This window comes from Physella acuta, unplaced genomic scaffold (genome assembly GCF_028476545.2).
Source record: "Physella acuta isolate Inbredline_101_S28 unplaced genomic scaffold, ASM2847654v3 ptg001058l, whole genome shotgun sequence".
Lineage (NCBI taxonomy): Eukaryota > Metazoa > Mollusca > Gastropoda > Physidae > Physella > Physella acuta.
The window spans coordinates 1,355,701-1,361,892 of record NW_026732575.1 but is presented as its reverse complement, the minus strand read 5'-3'; positions in this window follow the sequence as shown (position 1 = coordinate 1,361,892).

Below are 6,192 nucleotides of genomic sequence, written 5' to 3'. Positions count from 1 at the left end.
TGTGCCTTGGGCCCCCATGCCTTGCTTACGCTAGCTTTACGGTAGCTACGCCACTGTGTCAGTAGTCCTTTTGTCTGGAGCCAAATTGACAGGAGCCTTTTTGTCGGGAGCCAAAATGACGCTAGCCTATTTGTCGGGAGTCGTAATGACGGGGGCCGTTTTGTGGAGAAACTAAATGGCGGGAGCCTATTTGTCGGGAGTCGTAATGACGGGGGCCGTTTTGTGGAAAAAACTAAATGACGGGAGACTATATGTCGGGAGCCAAAATGACGGGAGCCTATTTGTCAGGAGCCTTATTGACTGGAGCCCTTTTGTCGGGAGCCTATATAACGGGAGCCTATTTGTCGGTAGCCTAAATGACGGGAGCCTATTTGTCGGGAGCCTATATGACGGGGTCCATATGTCGCTGGCCCTTTTGACGGGGCCGATTTGACGGGGTCGTTTTGACGGGGTCGTTTTGTCGGGGTCGTTTTGACGGGGCCGTTTCGTCATTGGCCGAATTGACGCCGCACGATATATATATATACATATTGCATCTCCATTATCAAATTATAATAAAAAAATAAAAATCATTATAAAACAAAACAAAGTGTTTGTCATAAATTAGATTTTTATTTCTTGACTGAAATAGACCTGTTCAGTAGTTGTCTCTATCAAGGTAGATAACTTCTCATCGCCAGTGGATAATTTTAGCTGTAGCCTCCCTTTATGTGATGCTAAACTCCAATGAGTATTATTTTAATATTCGCCATTTTTTATACATGTCATTGCGACACGGTGACTACCAAGAGCATATGATGTCAGTGATCGAGCTGGGGGTGGGGGAGGGTGGTATCCACAAAGGGCGCTGGCCTTAATGTTTTGGCTTTAAAAAAGTAGGAACAAATTTAAAAGAAATTACAACCTTTAGTATTGAATGATGCATGGTAAAAGTTAAGAAAATATAAGGATACCAGGATTCATTCGCTGATTTAACTTTAAATTAATCTCCCTTGATTGTGTAACAGTACAATAATACGCTTTCCAGTCAGTGACTGGTAAAAACCGCTCGCAGTGTTTACAAAGATTAAAGGGGTGTGCGGTTGGGGTGGGGGCGTACATTAACGCATAATGTACGAGCTCTCCAGACAGTGTTATTTAGAAATGGCTATAGTCTTTGTTGTTTACAAATTAATTTCTCTCATCTTCAGCGTGAGAGATAAATTACTTTTGTGGGTCTATTGTATGTTATAGAAATTAATGTCAGAGATTCTTGTATCGCTATCGAACTATTTACCATAGGGTCGGTGTCGTTAGAGTGTCCAGTTGAAACGTTAAGAAAACTATAACTACGCTTCATAGATTTAAAATTACATATTACGATTTTTAGTATACAATTGTACCTAAAAGAATTAAGTTATTGATTGCTGGTTACGTAAAAGTCTTCTGATACTACATTTTTTTAATGAACTGAAAAACAAAAAATATAAAAACTTGCTTTCTTTAAAAAAAAAAAGTAGGCCGCAATAATATGTAAGAGATCTCATGAGCTACCCAACTTTTTTTTATGAAAAACAAGTTTGTTTAATTACACGCTTTTATTTATTTTGCAACGTCCGTTTGTTTACTTGTTTGTTTGTGTTAGGATTTGTAGCAAATCGTGTATCTCAAATGTTAGCAACTTCTAATGCAACGATTTCGTTAAAACATTTCATAAACGTTCCTCTGGAAACAATTAATTTAACAAAAGTGGATATACTTGCTAGACCTGGTCGCCTTATCACAGTGGTTATGTATGTAATAATGTTTTTTTATAATCATCTGAAAACAGCGTTTCCTACTGGTATCGTGTTAAATGAAACAAACAAAGCAGCCCGAGCATTAAAATAAGATATGTATATCTACATTCTACATTCTACACACATAGCCTAGTCCTTGAGATATTTACTATTTACTCTCACATGAGAAGCTCAAGGCGAAATCGTAAACACATATTAGTGCGTCCTACACTTAGATCTTTAAAGTAGGCCAAGGAACGACTTGCGCGTACATTATTGTGCTATGACGCGTGAGTTAATCACTATACGCTCAAAAAAACATCTAGACATGTGGGGACGTACACAACTTCATAAATCTACAATAATATCAATGTCAACAGTTTTTTTTTCTGTCGTCAATGGTCCATACTATATTGCTCAATTTATGTTCAAACCATGCAATTTGTATATCTTCTATTATTCGACTACAACCAATGTGTATAGGAATGAAAGTACTGAACGATGCACTTTGACTAATTAATTATTTTTTGTGTGTAAGGATAAGATAATGTGAAAAAATTGCATGAATTTTCCTTAACGTTAAAAAGACATTATTCATACTGTAAATTATGCAATAATTGTTTAAATACCATTACATATTTAATATGTTTTTTAAAAAAATTCAACATTTTCTAGAATATTTGTAAAATCATTATTCACACCGCGAGAAAAGTATGACGAAAAAAGAACTTTACTGCAGGGTCAAAGGTGCAGCTGATATAATCACATGTTTATTTTTGTTTCGTAATATGCCAACACTCTGGTCGTTTAAGTAGACAGCTGACCTCTTATCTCGAAGCTTGAGTTGTTTCCGGTCTCTGCATGTAACGTGATACTGGTGGGAAGCTAAGTTACCACACCCACGCTAATTACTTACGTATAATTTGTTTACTCCATTCATGCAATTCAGGGATTCTCAATATGATGATAAAAAGTTTTTTGTTTTTTTAAACAATTTTTACAAATATCAATTGATTTGAAAAAAAAACGTGTTTAACCTTAAATAAAGTACATATTGGTTAGTTATATTTTGAACTTTCTGCTCGACCATTTGTTTTAATAATTGTTCATTAAGTTTGTCTAAGCCGTCACATGAGTCTTTTGGATTAGCTTTTGACTTACTAACCTGTATTAACTGACGTTAGACGTATTAACCAATAATTTATTTAAGTCTTTAGGTGTTGTTAGTTAAATATATAGTCATTAGACGAGACACAAAATGTATCAGAATGTCTTTCTATAAGTCATTCTGGTCAATATATTAATATTTGATACATCACCAATGAGACGATCGAATTTATTCTGTCAATCTTTGATCTCAAGTGACGGCTAGTTAAATTTCTAACCACTAGATACATTTAGTTATGTACTTGTGAAAATCAAATTCAACGTTTTGTTTGATTTGCTGTTGTAACTAATTAACTACTACTATTTTTAAGAGGTGGTTACTTCAAACTATTATAAAATAAACAAACAAGAAGATCTTCAATGTATATGAAAAATTAAATAAAACTTTCTCGAATATTCTTATATAAAACAACAGCGGATGGGAACTCGGGCTATAGACATGATTTTTAATCCATTTTAAATACTTAAAGTTTTAAAAATAGAATAAAATCTCGTAGACAAAAGAATTGCACACCAAGTGAACGCGAAATAAAAAAGTGCATAATAGTGCGCAATATTATTATTACTTTAAAAATTTACATTCGTTTTTTTTGAGAAATCGGAAGTAGCGTAAATTACTACTTCCGGTCAACGGAAATTACTTAAAATTTAACAGAAGGTAGAGAATTAGATCTTTTACTTACTTGTGAAATTTCATTTATCTATCTGAAATAGTACTCAAGTTATAGGCTTTTGAAAAATTCACATTAGAAAAAATACCACTTCCGGTTATCGGAAATTGCTCAAAAGTTGATACAGATCTACGATTTCGATAAGATACTTATATATGAAATTTCATCAACCTAGCTGTAACGGTACTCAAGTTATCGTGTTTACACACGGACAGACAGACAGACACACAGACACACAGACATACGGACAGAATTGCAAAGCCCAGTGTTTCAGACTGAATTACGCATAAAACCTCATAATTTTGGTAAATCTGGATTGATAATTTTTGCCCGATTAAAATAAGTCCTCTATACTTCGGATGTGATGAAGGACTGAGGTGCAATACGGTGAAAATTGTCAAAATTTCAAGTGATTTTTGTGCACGATTACAATACTTTCTCTATTCTTCGTATATACGAGAAAGTAAAAACAAAGGAGTAAGTTAAAAGTATTAATTTGTGCATTATAAAACGCCGACTTTATATTTGTTAGCATAAATTGTTTTTAAAAACCAAAATGAATGATTTATAATTCATTGTAAAAATATGAGGTCGGCGCTATATATGTAGTTATAAAATATTATTTGAGATCCACAACGTGAAACGTTTTAACAGTGTAATTTTTTATGGTAGAATTTCTAAGGAAGAAAACGCATAAGTGTCTTATCAACATATCTTTGACATCTGTAACAATTTTGTGCTATAAATAGACGGCGATCTCCTCACAAGTAAACAGAAGCAGCGGTTTAGAGAAGTCTCCAGTTCGTGTGATACAGAACTACACAACTTTACAATGTCTGCTGTTTTAGTGACGGCTCTATTGGTTGTAAATATCATGTTTACCTGTGGTGAGTACATTTGTATATAACTGCAACACAAATTAGATGGCGAATGATGCATTTGATAATTTGTATATTTTTAGGTAACAATTGTTTTAGTTTTTAAAGCATGGACAAAATGATTAACTAAGTCTTCATTACTGGTCCATAGCTTGAGTTAGGTTACAACCTCATGGAACCAATCTCAAAATTTTTAGTCACCTGAATTCAATCTCGCCCAAAAACTAAAATGTATAATCGGTCTAAATTTTCTGATTTAAAAGTAACAAACCTAACTGTTCTTTCTCAAAAAGATGTTTTGTTATCTTTTTCGATCAATCAATATCTTCCGATTGTTTTTAATTGTACTTTTTGACGTCATTGCCTCAAACACACGTCATTATTATATGTTTTGGGTCATATGGTTTATTCATTTATTTGTACTTTTAATGTACTTTGCGACATGATTGCCCGCAACACACTTCATTATTGTCTGTTTTATGTTCTGGGTCATTTTATTTGTTTACCCGAAAATCATCAAGCTTCTCTTTCTGGATACGATTCGCTAGAATCTGTCCATCCAATAGAAATTTGTAAGGTAGCAGTTGATGGGTTTTGTAGATGTTTATTTTCCCTACGATGCGTTGCGGTTTCTAGCTAATGTTCATCATTTGACCAGTCACCGAAATCGGAACTATTGGAGCTGCAATCTTACCCGTTTTTTCAAAATACGCCGTTACCATTGCCGACGTCAAATCTGTACTAGCTTATTACAAAGTATTTCAATTTTAATTCAATTTCTATTAAACAGAAAAAAAGTGATATATTTATGACTTTTGAGGCCTGCCGTTTGTTTCACGTTTGAGATATTACATTTAAAAATTATAATACACAATTATTTTAAAAAAAAAATGAATTTTTTTTGTGTATACTACTAGCGAACGTTTATACGTAGTTATGTATTAAGTTTTGTTCTATGTAATTTGAGAAGTAGTGTGTTTAAACACACGTGGATAAATAGGCCTACGTGTTTTCAGTTACTGACTTTGTCCTAATAGCTTAAATCAACTAATAAATATTTAATAATAATTTACCAAGATTACAATAATAAAACTTAATGTATAAATTACCATTTTAACGTTTGTAACTTTAAATTTTGTTGCAATTAATACATAGATTTCTTTCAAAAGAATTTTTACGCAAGAATTGAATAGATGTAACTATTCGGAAGTTGTTATGCGTGAAGTGTATTAAAAGAAATTTATTTCATAAATAATTTAATTTCTCCGATTTCTGTGTTTTATTTTATTATTCCATAATAATTTACCACGGATTATAATGCTACAGCTAATTGTATACGATACCATTTTTGTGAAGTTAATTTTTCTTGCCATTATTAAATATACTTCTGTCGGATATTTTACTATGAAGGAATTGCAATAGATGTTATGCAGTAAATGTATTAAATGAAAATCATTTCTTAAATAATTTAATTTGACCAATTTCAGTGATTTATTTCATTACATTCCAGGACTTGACATTTCACTACAAAGAGAATATTATATGGAGGGTAAAGTTTTATTTTGTGGCAAGTTACATTGTGTGGAGAACACAAGAGAAGATAATGACATCTCAGCTTTTGTCAACATGTCAGTCTATAAGATCAGTGAATTAGACGGGAAGATTATGTTGGCGTCTGTATCAGAATCAGATTCAAGAGTTCGAGATTATAAAGTATCT